The sequence below is a fragment of the Mustelus asterias genome, chromosome 20 (assembly GCF_964213995.1).
Source record: "Mustelus asterias chromosome 20, sMusAst1.hap1.1, whole genome shotgun sequence".
NCBI lineage: Eukaryota > Metazoa > Chordata > Chondrichthyes > Carcharhiniformes > Triakidae > Mustelus > Mustelus asterias.
In genome coordinates, this window is record NC_135820.1 from 3186753 (window position 1) to 3203109 (window position 16357).

At 46.1% G+C, this 16357-nt stretch overlaps 1 long non-coding RNA gene across 1 annotated transcript in view; it reads left to right on the plus strand.

Annotated features, from left to right (window-relative positions):
• Nucleotides 1-16357, plus strand: part of LOC144508381 (uncharacterized) — a 43600-nt gene that overhangs the window by 13177 nt on the left and 14066 nt on the right. The window contains exon 2 of the long non-coding RNA XR_013500270.1: nucleotides 6029-6244. This is a non-coding gene — a long non-coding RNA (uncharacterized LOC144508381). The remainder of the gene's footprint in view (nucleotides 1-6028; nucleotides 6245-16357) is intronic.

Consider the following 16357-nt stretch of genomic DNA (forward strand, 5'->3'; position numbering starts at 1 on the left):
TAAGGGTGACTGGAAAACCCCACCCGATAGATTTTTCCAGCAATTGACAATGGTTTCATGGTCATCCGCCGATTCTTAGTTCCAGATTTTTTCTATTGAATTCGAATTCCACCATCTGCCGTGGTGGGATTCGAACCCGGGTCCCCGAACATTTGCTGAGTTTCTGGATTAATATTCCAGCGATAATACCACTAGGCCATTGCCTCCCCATATTTGATGAAAGGACCATGACGTATAATGGAGGTGCCTGTACAATTTCTAAGAAATGTGGGATTGTCCCAAAAAAATCCCAAATGCTGAATTCATGTAAAAACTGGAGTAAATCACGCTGCGAGAGCAGGAGTTCAACAAAGAATCTCCCACACTCTGCGCACTGCAGCGTGCGCTAATGTGAATCACGTTAAAATTCAGTGGGCGGGGCTTATTCCTGCCGGAGAGGCCGGCAGCATAGCGCTGAGGGGGCCACTGCACATGCGCCAATCTGTCAGTGCTGAGAGTCTGTCTGCCGACCACACGATAGCTGGACTGCCCATGATCCCGCATTGTTGCCCTACCGACCACGCCTACAGCCCAATCACTAGCCCCCAGAACATGTGCGGGCCGGCCTCGGTGCATCCCCTGGCAGCCCCGAATCCCCCTCCCCCTCCACCAGAAGCCCTGAACACCACCTCCCCACAATCCCGACCCCTCAGCAGCCTGTCCCCCTCCCCCCCCCCCCCCCCCCCCCCGCAGCTCCAATGGCCAGCTCCGATCAGTTTTTAGGTGTCCAGATCACCAACAACCTGCCCTGGTCCCCCCCATGCCAACACTACGGTTAAGAAAACCCACCAAGGCCTCTACTTTCTCAGAAACATAGAAACAGAGAAAATCTACAGCACAAAACAGGCCCTTCGGCCCCACAAGTTGTGCCGAACATATCCCTACCTTCTAGGCCATAGAAACATAGAAAAACTACAGCACAAAACAGAAGACTAAGGAAATTTGGCATGTTCACTATGACTCTCACCAACATTCACAGATGCACCATCAAAAGCATCCTTTCTGGTTGTATCACAGCTTGGTATGGCTCCTGCTCTGTCCAAGACCACAAGAAACTACAAAATGTCGTGAATGTAGCCCAATCCATCACGCAAACCAGCCTCCCATCCATTGACTCTGTCTACACTTCCTGCTGCCTCGGGAAAGCAGCCAACATAAATAAGGACCCCTCGCACCCCGGACATTCTCTCTTCCAGCTTCTTCCGTCAGGAAAAAGAGACAAAGGTCTGAGGTCACGTATCAACCGAATTGAGAACAGCTTCTTCTCTGCTGCCATCAGACTTTTGAATGGACCTACCTCACACTAAGTTGATCTTTCTCCTACACCCTAGCTATGACTGTGACACTACATTCTGCACTGTCTCCTTCCCTTCTCTATGAACGGTATGCTTTGTATAGCGCGCAAGAAACAATACTTTTCACTGTATGCTAATACATGCGACAATAATAAATCAAATCAAATCAAAAACACTGTTGACATAAATACCCTTTCCGCCCCATTCATCTCACTTACAGCCATGGAGGTCTACAGCAGAGAAAAGGGCCTTCAGTCAATCTCATCTGCGCTGGTCAAAAACAACCACCTAACTTCAATACCATTGCTTTCGATTGCTTCCCTTCATCAGCCGGGGCGTTGAGTACAAGAGTTGGAAAATCATGTTGCAGCTATATAAAACCTTGGTTAGGCCGCATTTGGAGTATTGCGTGCAGTTCTGGTCACCACACTATCAGAAGGACGTGAAAGCTTTGGAGAGAATGCAAAGAAGTTTCACCAGGATGTTGCCTGGTCTCGAGGGTGTTGACTCTGAGGAGGGGTTGAATAAACTAGGATTGCTTTCAATCGAAAGATGGAGGCTGAGGGCAGACCTGATGGAGGTCTATAAAATTATGAGAGACAAGGACAAAGAGGCTTTTTCCACAGGGTGGAAATGTCAATTACAGGAGGGCACAGGCTCAAGATGAGAAGGGGAAAGTTTAAGGGAGATGTGTGGGGCAAGTTTTTCAGAGTGGTGGGTGCCTGGAACGCGCTGCCAGAGGAGGTGGTGGAGGCAGGCACATTAGCAATATTTAAGAGGCATCTTGATGGGTGCATGAATAGGGAGAGAATAAAGGGATATCATAGAAATCATAGAAACCCTACAGTACAGAAAGAGGCCATTCGGCCCATCGAGTCTGCACCGACCACAATCCCACCCAGGCCCTACCCCCATATCATATTTACCCACTAATCCCTCTAACCTACGCATCTCAGGACACTAAGGGCAATTTTTAGCATGGCCAATCAACCTAACCCACACATCTTTGGACTGTGGGACGAAACCGGAGCACCCGGAGGAAACCCACGCAGACACGAGGAGAATGTGCAAACTCCACACAGACAGTGACCCGAGCCAGAAATCGAACCAAGGTCCCTGGAGCTGTGAAGCAGCAGTGCTAACCGCTGTGCTACTGTGCCTCCATATGGACCGAGTAAGGGCAGAAGTTTTTTGTTAGTTTAGTTAGGGCATCATGACCAGCACGGGCTTGGAGGGCCGAAGGGCCTGTCCCTGTGCCGTACCTCTCTTTGTTCTTAGAATAAAAAATCATAGATTCTTGTGCTGAACATTTCTTTGTTCTTTGTATCTTTGAAACCTTAGGTTCTCAAATATTAAAATGTTTCATGTTCCCATTTTACCTCTATTTTGGGTAAAATTTAATACACCTGCCCATCTTTGCTCCTGAATCTCCTGTAAAATGCCAATGTTTTTGCCACCATTGACATGCAGCAGTTCATCAATTTCAACAGGTATCCCCTAATGCAAATTTCAAATTTACTCCGCTTACTTGCAAGTTAAAACTCATTACAAAGCCTTGTTGTAAAATGCAGAAGTATAACACTTTTACTGTTTAATCCCTTAGACTCCACAGACATCCAGACTCCAACAGCCTCTCCTGTGATTAACCATGGACACACACAGACAGGGCATTGCCCTCACCGAAACAGAATTTATACATAAACTCAAAAACATCAAAATGTAGAAACATATCATCACATTGGTGATTTATTTCTTCTTTTCTCATTGTTTCTTTCTGTGTTCAGGAGTGGCACGGTGGCACAGTGGTTAGCACTGCTGCCTCACAGTGCCAGGGACATGGGTTCAATTCCAGGCTTGGGTAATTCTTTGCGTAGAGGCTGCACATTCTCCCCATGTCTGCGTGGGTTTCCTCCGGGTGCTCCGGTTTCCTCCCACAATCTGAAAGACGTGCTGGTTAGGTGCATTGCCTATGCTAAATTCTTCCTCAGTGTATCCGAATAGGAGCAGGAGTGTGGCGACTAGGGGATTTTCACAGTAACTTCATTGCAGTGTTAATGTCATAGAGTCATCGAGGTTTACAAATTTGGTGGAGTTTTTTGAGGAAGTGACAAAAACGGTTGATGAAGGAAGGGCCGTGGATGTCGTCTATATGGATTTCAGTAAGGCATTTGACAAAGTCCCACATGGCAGGTTGGTTAAGAAGGTTAAGGCTCATGGGATACAAGGTGAAGTGGCTCGATGGGTGGAGAACTGGCTTGGCCATAGGAGACAGAGGGTAGTGGTCGAAGGGTCTTTTTCCGGCTGGAGGTCTGTGACCAGTGGTGTTCCGCAGGGCTCTGTACTGGGACCTCTGCTATTTGTGATATATATAAATGATTTGGAAGAAGGTGTAACTGGTGTAATCAGCAAGTTTGCGGATGACACGAAGATGGCTGGAATTGCGGATAGCGAAGAGCATTGTCGGGCAATACAGCAGGATATAGATAGGCTGGAAAATTGGGCGGAGAGGTGGCAGATGGAATTTAATCCAGATAAATGCGAAGTGATGCATTTTGGAAGAAATAATGTAGGGAGGAGTTATACAATAAATGGCAGAGTCATCAGGAGTATAGAAACACAGAGGGACCTAGGTGTGCAAGTCCACAAATCCTTGAAGGTGGCAACACAGGTGGAGAAGGTGGTGAAGAAGGCATATGGTATGCTTGCCTTTATAGGACGGGGTATAGAGTATAAAAGCTGGAGTCTGATGATGCAGCTGTATAGAACGCTGGTTAGGCCACATTTGGAGTACTGCGTCCAGTTCTGGTCGCCGCACCCAGAAGGACGTGGAGGCATTGGAGAGAGTGCAGAGAAGGTTTACCAGGATGTTGCCTGGTATGGAGGGTCTTAGCTATGAGGAGAGATTGGGTAGACTGGGGTTGTTCTCCTTGGAAAGACGGAGAATGAGGGGAGATCTAATAGAGGTATACAAGATTATGAAGGGTATAGATAGGGTGAACAGTGGGAAGCTTTTTCCCAGGTCGGAGGTGACGATCACGAGGGGTCACGGGCTCAAGCTGAGAGGGGCGAAGTATAACTCAGACATCAGAGGGACGTTTTTTACACAGAGAGTGGTGGGGGCCTGGAATGCGCTGCCAAGTAGGGTGGTGGAGGCAGGCACGCTGACATCGTTTAAGACTTACCTGGATAGTCACATGAGCAGCCTGGGAATGGAGGGATACAAACGAATGGTCTAGTTGGACCAAGGAGCGGCACAGGCTTGGAGGGCCGAAGGGCCTGTTTCCTGTGCTGTACTGTTCTTTGTTCTTTGTTTACAGCATGAAAACAGGCCCTTCAGCCCAACTTGCCCCTGCCACCCAGTTTTTACCACTAAGCCAGTCGCAATTGCCTGCATTTGGCCCATATCCCTCTATACCCATCTTACCCATGTAACTGTCTAAATGCTTTTTAAAATACAAAATTGTACCCGCCTCTACTACTACCTCTGGCAGCTTGTTCCAGACATTCATCACCCCCATGTGAAAAAAATTGCCCCTCTGGACCCTTTTGTATCTCTCCCCTCTCACCTTAAACCTTTGCCCTCTAGTTTTAGACTCCCCTACCTTTGGGAAAAGGTGTTGACGATCTAGCTGATCTACGCACCTCATTATTTTATAGACTTCTATAAGATCAGAGACCTAGGAGAGGTAAGCCTACCTGTGACAGGAATAAATAAACTTAAAGTATATTCAGTCGCTGCTCAATCTCTGATTAGAAACAGTGTTTGGTTAAAATCCATCTGCAGTTATGGTGGACAAACCGAAAATCCCCTGCTGAAATTGGCCACTTTGATTTCCAATCTTGCATCCAGGCCATTTTCACCCGACCCCTTCCCAGCCTCTGGAACATTTCTGGGGAGGGTGTTCCAGGTTTCCACTTCCCTTTGTGTGAGGAAGCACTTCCTAACCTCATCCCAAATGGCGTAGCTCAAATTTTAATGTTCTTCACCCCCGCCCCAACCCTGCACACCCCCTGCCCTTGTACTTTACTCCCCCCAAGCCCCAACAAGAGGAGATAGTTGATCTCTATCAACCCTTTTGGATCCTTCAATTATATTTTTTTTATTCACTCACGGGACATGGGTGTCGCTGGCTGGTCAGCATTTATTGCCCATCCCTAGTTGCCTTTGAGAAGGTTGTGGCGAGCTGCCATCTTCAATCGCTGCAGTCCATGTTCTGTGGGTTGACCCACAATGCCGTTAGAGAGGGAATTCCAGGATTTTGACCCAGCGACTGTGAAGGAACGGCCGATATATTTCCAAGTCGGGATGGTAACCTAATCCCTAACCATGCGTGTCCTTCCAGCTCGAGATAAGGGGCAACTCCTCCACAGGCTGTTTGATTAATCTTTGCATTTGTTAAGTAGATGCTTCTGATTTCTGCTTTGGATTCAAAAATCTCCCCTGACCTCCATGATTTAGAGTCCTCAACGTGTGGATAAAATAACATAATCGATATTTCTCAGCTCCACACTGCAGGAATCCAGTCTTCCATGTTAGACTAGGGAAGGATCAGAACATTAGCTCAGTAAATCCTGAACTCTGGGGAACCCAATAGGCAAGAGTTAACAGCTAGAGATGTGAAAGTTTATTCTCAGGGACACCATGACCTTAAGAGTTGCCAGAGCGTTCTTTTCACATCTTATCTTTCCGGCAGACAGGTTGCCACATGATCATTGATCCTGATCAAAATCACCGGAATGCCCATTCATCACCAACTCTGAGAGGGAGCCAAATCAGACAACCTCTCCCAGATATATAAAACCCACCACTTAGGGTGAGCCGGTAATGTCAAGGACAGGAAGGCAACTTAGGGCAACAATGAATCTCTGTGCTCTCCTCCTGCTCAGCGTGTTGGCTTCCAGCATAGCAGGTAAGGAAATCCGTACATTCCCACACCCTCACCTACATTAACAACTGAGGGAACAGTGCAGAGGGAGCTTTACTCTGTATCTAACCCCATGCTGCATCTGTCCACGGAGTGTTTGATGGGGACAGTGTAGAGGGAATCTTACCCCTGTGCTGTAGCTGTCCTGGGAGTGTTTGATGGGGACACTGTAGAAGGAGCTTTACTCTGTATCTATCACCGTGCTGTAGCTGTCCTGGGAGTGTTTGATGGGGAAATTGCAGAGGGAGCTTTAGCCTGTATCTAACCCCGTGCTGTGCCTGTCCTGGGAGTGTTTGATGGGGACAGTGTAGAGGGAGATTTACTCTGTATCTAACCCCGTGCGGTACCTGTCCTGGGAGTGTTTGATGGGGACAGTGTAGAGGGAGATTTACTCTGTATCTAACCCCATGCTGTGGTTGTCCTGGGAATGTTTGATGGGGACAGTGTAGAGGGAGCTTTACTTTGTATCTAACCCCGTGCTGTACCTGTCCTGAGAGTATTTGATGGGCACAGTGTAGAGGGAGATTTACTCTGTATCTAACCCCGTGCTGTACCTGTGTTGGTAGTGTTTGATACAGTAAGAAGTCTAACAACACCAGGTTAAAGTCCAACAGGTTTATTTGGTAGCAAAAGAACAGTGTAGAGGGAGCTTTACTCTGTATCTAAGCCCGCGCTGTACCTGTCCTGGGAGTGTTTTAATGGGGACAGTGTAGAGGGAACTTTACTTTGTATCTAATCCCGTGCTGTACCTGTCCTGGGATTGTTTGATGGGGGCAGTGTAGAGGGAGCTTTACTCTGTATCTAACCCCGTGCTGTACCTGTCCTGGGACTGTTTGATGGGGACAGTGTAGAGGGAGTTTTACTCTGTATCTAACCCCGTGCTGTACCTGTCCTGGGAGTGATATTGAAAGTGGGATATTTTGTCCCCAGCTTGGTTTGCTGCAGAATATGACAATGCAATTCTGTTTCTTTCACAGCCACTGAGTGCCATAAAGGTAATTCAGAGCGTTTATTCTCTTCATTTCCAGCCACCTCACCTGCCAGTGGGAAGAATTGAACTCTCCCTGAGATAGATTTCCACATTTGCCAGATGGTCAGGTTGGATTCAACACTCTGGATGACCTGATGCCTATGCTGGTGCTGTGAAGCCCAGTAAATATTATGCAAATTCTGTGGCGAGGGCTTCTAAATTTGGAGGTGGAGGGGTGCGGGAGGGAAGGAGTGGGGAGGTGGGTTAAGAAAGGTAGCACAGTGGTTTGCACTGCTGCTTCACAGTGCCAGGGACTCGGGTTCGATTGCAGCCTCAGGTCACTGTCTGTGCGGTGTCTGCACGTCCCCCCCGTCTCCCACCCCCCCCCCCCCCCCGCATGTCTGCGTGGGTTTCCTCCGGGTGCTCTGGTTTCCTCCCACAGTTCGAAAGACATGCTGGTTAGATGCACTGGCCATGCTAAATTCTCCCTCAGTGACTTCAATAAGGCATAATTGTGCTCATCAAACCTCAAATAATTCTTTGAGAATGGGATAGCCATGGAAAGCAGGGGAAATGCAGTGGATGCTGTTTATATGGACTAAGGGGCATATCTTGGCACGATGCCACACAGGGAATGAGTGGAAGAGCTCAAGATGTAAAGAATAAGGGAGAGAGTAACAAACTGAATTAAACTGGGTGAGACTGGGGGAAATGGAGTTTGGGAGATAAGGGTGGTCACACTCGGCTGAGGTCAGTGAATGCACCTGTTCAAAGTACGCATCAGGAATTTAATTCAGAATTTGTTTTGACCCATGGTTTTAACCCTCAATTTGGGCCTTATTTTGCCTGATTTACTGGCTATTCACAGTAAGAAGTCTCACAACACCAGGTTAAAGTCCAACAGGTTTATTTGGTAGCAAAAGGTGTTGTGAGACTTCTTACTGTGTTTACCCCAGTCCAACGCCGCCATCTCCACATCATTACTGGCTATTCACAGTAACTTCATTGCAGTGTTAATAAAAGCCTACTTGTGACACTGATAAATACACTTTAAAAACTTTATTCAAAATGTAATATTGATGTCAAATTTCTACCCCATAATCTTTGAACTGTGTGCATGGAGCGGCATGGTGGCACAGTGAATAGCACTACTGCCTCACAGCGCCAAGGATCCAGGTTCGGTTCTCGGCTTGGGTCACTATCTGTGTGGAGTCTGCACGTTCTCCCCGTGTCTGCGTGGGTTTCCTCCAGGTGCTCTGGTTTCTTCTTGCAGTCCAAAGATGTGCGGGTTAGGTGGATTGGCCGTGCTAAATTGCCCCTTAGTGTCAGGGGGACTCGCTCGGGTAAATACATGGGGTTTTGGTGATAGGGCCTGGGTTGGTTTGTGGCCTGTGCAGGCTTTGTCCTGGATGTTGTTGAGCTTCTTGAGTGTTGTTGGAGCTGCACCCATCCAGAGAGTTTCCCATCACACTCCTGACTTGTGCCTTGTGGACATTGGACTGGTTTTGGGGAGTCTGGGGGTGACTTACTCACTACACAAGCCTCTGACCTGCGCTTATAGCCACAGCCTTTCTCTGTCTGCTTCAGTTCAATTTCTGGTCAATGGTTGTTCCCCCCAGCCTCTCCCCCCTGTCTGCCAACCCCTTGCCCCAGGATCATTGGATGTGTCCATTACTATTGAAATATATGTCTGCCATTGTCTGCAGATAACATTAACACAAATCTATCTGTTCCACAGGGCATTTTTACATTGATCACAAAGGTGAATGTTTCAGTACAGAGAGTTTATTTTTCTAACTTGATATATGCTTATATCTGTGGAAACAGAATGAATGAATGCTCACATGAGCAGCCTGGGAATGGAGGGATAAAAACGATTGGTCTAGTTGGACCAAGGAGCGGCACAGGCTTGGAGGGCCGAAGGGCCTGTTTCCTGTGCTGTACTGTTCTTTGTTCTTTGAATCTCTTCATAAACACTTAACCCAAGTCCTTTAACAATTCCAGGAAATTAATTGGAATCTACAGATTCCCATCATTGACCAGACCACAATGCGAATGTATTCATTGGATAATTTAATAACTTTCTTTGCTACCAAATTAAAATTGCGAGGTTAGCATGTATGTGACGCATCAGACAAGAATGTCACACAAGTTTATTTATCATTTCTTAGGCATAATACTGCAAACAGTAATTTCTGACTATTGAGCCCCAGTTGCTGAGGTCAGCAGGCGTGAAGGGGAAACGATGGAGTTGGTTCGGCTCATCAATCTGGTGTGGAACTAGACAGTTTCCAACTCAGAGGCAAAACTGAAAGTTACTAAAAGTAACAAGAAAGGACGTTATAACTGGCCTGGCTTTGAAATGTAAAAATAGTTCAACTCATGTGCCATTTCCAATCCATTTATTGGACAACCCTGGGGGGCCATATATCCAAGTTTGCCAAAAGACCAGCGGTGTTGTAGCTGGAGGCATGAAATTATGAAGAAGAGATTCAGTGATATGCCAAAGCTTTGGCGAATGGACTTTAACATAAGTGTGAGGTGGTCATCCACTTTGAGCCGAAGAATCATAGACATAGAATAGACATCGGATCCTTCCAGTGCAGATGGAGGCCATTCAACCCATCGAGTCTGCACCGGCTCTCTTGACAGCGCACCTACTCAGCCCCTCTCACCCGCCCTATCTCCACAATCCCACATATTTATCCCACAAGGCCCCCTAACCTACACATCTTTGGACACTAAGGGGCAATTTACCATGGCCAATCCACTTAACCTGCACATCTTTGGACACTAAGATACAATTTAGCATGGCCAATCCACCTAATCTGTACATCTTGGGACACGAAGGCACAATTTAGCATGGCCAATCCACTTAACCTGCACATCTTTGGACACGAAAGGACAATTTACCATGGCCAATCCACCTAACCTGAAAATCTTGGGCCACTCAGGGGCAATTTAGCATGGTCAATCTACCTGTGCTGCACATCTTTGGATATTAAGAGACAATTTAGCATAGCCAATCCGCCTAACCTGCAAATTGTTGGACTGTGGGAGGAAACGGGAGCACCCGGAGGAAATCCACACAGACACAGGGAGAACGTGCAAACTCTAAACACACTGTCCCCAAGGCCAGAATTGAACCCAGGTCCCTGGAGCTGTGAGGCAGCAGTGCTAACCGCTGAGCCAAGGGATAGAACAGGGTACTCTCTGAATTGCGAAAATTTTGAAAAGTTAGAAGCAGTCAAAGTCTAAAGAAACCTATGATATCTGGGTATACAAATAACTAAACCATCATGGATAGATAAGGAAAATAATCAAAAATACCAATGGAATACTAGCCTTTATATCTATATGAATGGAATATAAAGGGGGAAAAGTTCTGTTCCAGTTATACACAGGCTAGTTCCAACCACGTCTTTTCTTCTTTATTTTTTCAACGTTAGTGGACGTTTCTGGCAAAGCCAGCATTTATTGCCCATCTCTAATTGACCTCGAGCAGAGTTGCTTGCGAGGCCATTTCAGAGGGCAGTTAAGAGTCAACCACATTGATGTGGATCTGGAGTCACATGGAGGCCAGATAGGGTAAAGGTGGCAGATTTCTCTTCCTGAAGGAAAATAAAGAACGACTATCGATGCTAGTTTCCGAAAAGGTAGAGAGTGATTTAACCTCAGTTCTGGGCAGCATGATGGCACAGTGATTAGCATCGCTGCCTCACAGCGCCAGGGACACAGGCATTTAGAGATGCAAGGACTGATTAGGGACAGTCAGCATGGCTTTGTGAGTGGAAAATCATGTCTCACAAATTTGATTGAGTTTTTTGAAGGGGTAACCAAGAAGGTAGATGAGGGCAGTGCAGTTGATGTTGTCTACATGGACTTTAGCAAGGTCTTTGACAAGGTACCGCATGGTAGGTTGTTGCATAATGTTAAATCTCACAGGATCCAGGGTGAGGTATCTAAATGGATACAAAATTGGCTTCTTGACAGAAGCCAGAGGGTGGTTGTAGAGAGTTGTTTTTCAAACTGGAGGCCTGTGACCAGCAGTGTGCCTCAGGGATCAGTGCTGGGTCCACTGTTATTTGTCATTTATATTAATGATTTGGATGAGAATATAGGAGGCATGGTTAGTAAGTTTGCAGATGACACTAAGATTGATGGCATCGTGGACAGTGAAGAAAGTTATCTTCAATTGCAATGGGATCTTGATCAATTGGGCCAGTGGGCTGACGAATGGCAGATGGAGTTTAATTTAGACAAATGCGAGGTGATGCATTTTGGTAGATTGAACCAGGGCAGGACTTACTCAGTTAATGGTAGGGCGTTCGGGAGAGTTACAGAACAAAGAGATCTAGGGGTACATGTTCATAGCTCCTTGAAAATGGAGTCACAAGTGGACAGAGTAGTAAAGGAGGCATTCGGCATACTTGGTTTCATCGGTCAGAACATTGAATACAGGAGTTGGAATGTCTTGTTGAAGTTGTACAAGACATTGGGAAGGTCACACTTGGAATACTGTGTGCAATTCTGGTCACCCTATTACAGAAAGGTTATTATTAAACTAGAAAGAGTGCAGAAAAGATTTACTAGGATGCTACCAGGACTTGATGGATTGTGTTATAAGGAAAGGCTGGATAGTCTGGGACTTTTTTCTCTGGAGCGGAGGAGGCTGAGGGGTGATCTCATAGAGGTCTATAAAATAATGAGGGGCATGGATCAGCTAGATAGTCAATATATTTTCCCAAAAGTAGGGAAGTCTAAGACCAGCGGGCATAGGTTTAAGGTGAGAGGGGAGAGATACAGAAGTGTCCAGAGGGGCAATTATTTCACACAGAGGGTGGTGAGTGTCTGGAACAAGCTGCCAGATGTAGTAGTAGAGGCGGGTACAATTTTGTCTTTTAAAAAGCATTTAGATAGTTACATGGGCACAATGGGTATAGAGGGACATGGGCCAAATGTGGGCAATTGGGATTAGCTTAGGGATTTAAAAAAAAAAGGGCGGCATGGACAAGTTGGGCCGAAGGGCCTATTTCCATGCTGTAAACTCCTAGGACTCTATGACTCTATGACATGGGTTCGATTCCGGGCTTGGGCCAGTGTCTGTGAGGAGTTTGCATGTTCTCCCCAAGTCTGCGTGGGCTTCCCCTGGGTGCTCCAGTTTCCTCCCACAGTCCGAAAGACGTGCTGGTTAGATGCATTGTCCATGCTAAATTCTCCCTCAGTGTACCCGAACAGGCGCCGGAGTGTGGCGACGAGGGGATTTTCACAGTAACTTCATTGCAGTGTTAATGTAAGCCTACTTGTGACACTAATAAGTAAACGTTTAGCTACAAGGGACTGATAGTATAACAGAAACTTCTTTTTATTCTAATAAATATACTTCCTTCATGAAATCCATTGAGGTGTAATAGGTAACAGCTCTAACTTGGCATTACATAAATTGCATTGTAGCTTAATTTCTTTCAATAAAATGAATAGCAATCTGAGGAAACTCACTCCACCTAATTACAGATTATAGTTACAATGTCTCATTCCATTTCACATCAAAAATCTTACGTTCAAAGAATTTTACGTGAGTCACAATCCTTATGTCTATAGAGACGCAAGGACTGATTAGGGACAGTCAGCTTGACTTTGTGAGTGGAAAATCATGTCTCACAAATTTGATTGAGTTTTTTGAAGGGGTAACCAAGAAGGTAGATGAGGGCAGTGCAGTTGATGTTGTCTACATGGACTTTAGCAAGGTCTTTGACAAGGTACCGCATGGTAGGTTGTTGCATAAGGTTAAATCTCACGGGATCCAGGATGAGGTGTCTAAATGGATACAAAATTGTCTTCTTGACAGAAGCCAGAGGGTGGCTATAGGTGATTGTTTTTCAAACTGGAGGCCTGTGGCCAGCGGTGTGCCTCAGGGATCAGTGCTGGGTCCACTGTTATTTGTCATTTGTATTAATGATTTGGATGAGAATATAGGAGGCATGGTTAGTAAGTTTGCAGATGACACCAAGATTGGTGGCATAGTGGACAGTGAGGAAGGTTATCTAGGGTTGAAACGGGATCTTGATCAATTGGGCCTGTGGGCCGACGAATGGCAGATGAAGTTTAATTTTGATCAATGCGAGGTGATGCATTTTGGTAGTTGCATCAGGGCAGGACTTACTCAGTCAATGGTAGAGCATTGGGGAGAGTTACAGAACAAAGAGATCTAGGGGTACATGTTCATAGCTCCTTGAAAGTGGAATCACAGGTGGACAGATTGGTGAAGAAGGCATTCAGCATGCTTGGTTTCATTGATCAGAACATTGAATATAGGAGTTGGGACATCTTGTTGAAGTTGTACAAGACATTGTTAAGGCCACACTTGGAATATTATGTACAGTTCTGGTCACCCTATTATAGAAAGGATATTATTAAACTAGAAAGAGTGCAGAAGAGATTTACTAGGATGCTACTGGGACTTGATGGTTTGAGTTCTTAGGAGAGGCTGGATAGATTGGGACTTTTTTCACAGGAGCGTAGAAGGCTGAGGGGTGATCTTACAGAGGTTTATAAAATAATGAAGGGCACAGATCAGCTAGATAGTCAACATCTTTTCCCGAAGGTAGCGGAGTATAAAACTAGAGGGCATAGGTTTAAGGTGAGAGGGGAGAGATACAAAAGTGTCCAGAGGGGCAATTTTTTCACACAGAGGGTGTGAGTGTCTGGAACAAGCTGCCAGAGGTAATACTAGAGATGGGTACAATTTTGTCTTTTAAAAGCATTTAGACAGTTATATGGGTAAAATGGGTACAGAGGAATATGGGCCAAATGCGGGCAATTAGGATTAGCTTCGAGGTTTAAAAAAAAGGGTGGCATGGACAAGTTGGGCCAAAGGGCCTGTTTCCATGCTGTAAACCATGACTCTATGACTCTATTATGGCCTTAGACTGCAATTAGAGGTCTGTGGCGCAGTGGAGTTAGCGTCCCTGCCTCTGAGCCAGAAGCTCCGAGTTCGAATCCCACCCAAGGACTTGATGGCCAAGGAAGTTATGTTCTTGGCTGAGGAAGGTGTGGTTAAGGAAAGTGTGTTCTTAATGTAGCAAAATAAGTTGAACATGAATCTGTAAAATCCTGTGAAACGCGCCAATGGCTGGTTGTAAGAGCGGGAGAGATTCCTGGTCAGCCACCACTGAATATGGAGTCGTGTCCCTCAGCTATAAGCCCTCTGGCGACAGACTAGCGACCTGTTCCAGGAATTACTAGCTATGGAAACAGGGGAAGTCTGCCTTAGCGCGCCACTGGGGCTCAGGAAGCGAATTGGAATTGGATTTACGTGTCATGGTGGCACAGTGGTCAGCCAGGGACCCGGGTTCAATCCCTGACTGGGTCACTCTCTGTGTGGAGTCACCACTTTCTCACTGCGTGGGTTTCCTCCCATAGTCCAAAACACGTGCTGGTCCGGTGGATTGGCTGCACTAAATTCTCCCTCAGCGTACCCGAATAGGCACCGAAGTGTGCATAGATCAGCTAGCTAGATCTTTTCCTAAAGGTCCTGGGCGGCACGGTAGCACAGTGGTTAGCACTGCTGCTTCACAGCTCCAGGGACCTGGGTTCGATTCCCGGCTTGGGTCACTGTCTGTGTGGAGTTTGCACATTCTCCTCGTGTCTGCGTGGGTTTCCTCCGGGTGCTCCGGTTTCCTCCCACAGTCCAAAGATGTGCGGGTTAGGTTGATTGGCCATGTTAAAATTGCCCCTTAGTGTCCTGAGATGCGTAGGTTAGAGGGATTAGTGGGTAAAATATGTAGGGATATGGGGGTAGGGTCTGGGTGGGATTGTGGTTGGTGCAGACTCGGTGGGCCGAATGGCCTCTTTCTGTACTGTAGGGATTCTATGATTCTATGTAAGGGAATCTAAAACTACAGGGCATAGGTTTAAGGTGAGAGGGGAGAGATACAAAAGTGTCCAGAGAGACAATTTTTTCACACAGTGAGTGGTGAGTATCTGGAACTAGCTGCCAGAGGTAGTAGTAGAGGCGGGTACAATCTTATCTTTTAAAAAGCATTTGGATAGTTACATGGGTACGATGGGTATAGAGGGATATGGGCCAAATGCGGGCAATTGGGATTAGCTTCGGGGTTTAAAAAAAAAAGGGCGGCATGGACAAGTTGGGCCGAAGGGCCTGTTTCCATGCTGTAAACCTCTATGACTCTGTGACTCTAAGACAACCACCAACTCAGAAAATAAAAAGTTATAACTCACAGCAAAAGTAGATTCCAGTGGTACGTAGGTAAAAAACCTAGAAAATAAATTGCAACCAAGAAAAGAGAAGACTGCGCCAGAAGTAGTTAACTCAACATTCTTGTAAACATTCGCTCTGCAGTCAGGAACACAATCCTCTCAGAATTAAAGATTGTTGAGGGTTTCTCTCACATCAGAGATGTCAGCACGTAACCAGTACAGACACTTTGAATGCTGTACTGAAAAGGTTGTTGACAGGCTAAACCAAGGCCGCAGGTCCGCTATTAAGTGGACGCACCAGTTGAAGAACAAGGTGGCCTGACCAATATTTATTCCTCAAATCAACATTCCGAAAGTACTTCATTAGCTGCAATGCATTTCAGTCATCTAGGAGGTTGAGAAAGGTGTTATATAAATGCAGTTTATTTCTTTTTCTTCATTTGCTCAATCTTTATATGCCAATTATTTTCCCTCTACATATAAAGAAAGACATGGCATTTCTCCGCATCATGAGACCAGGTTGGCTCACTGGCAAATATTTTTGCACTGTAAAAAGAATGTTCCAAGAACAACAGAACTGAGCCAAATAAATAAGAGTCAAAGGTTGGCAGGAAAAAGTAGCAGCTCCACAATGGGCCCACTCTCCCACAACCCAACACATTAATCATGGCCCATCCACCTAACCTGTACATCTTTGCAGTGTGGGAGGAAACCAGAGCACCCAGAGGAAAGTCCATGCAGACATGGGGAGAACATCTATGTGGTGTTTGCACAGTCACCCAATTCCGAAATTGAACCTGGGTCCCTGGCGCTGTGAGGCAACAGTTAACTACTGTGCCACGATGATATTGATAAATATTGAAAGTTCAGAAGGGAGGTGATGAAGCAAATCAGAGGAGCAAAGAAAG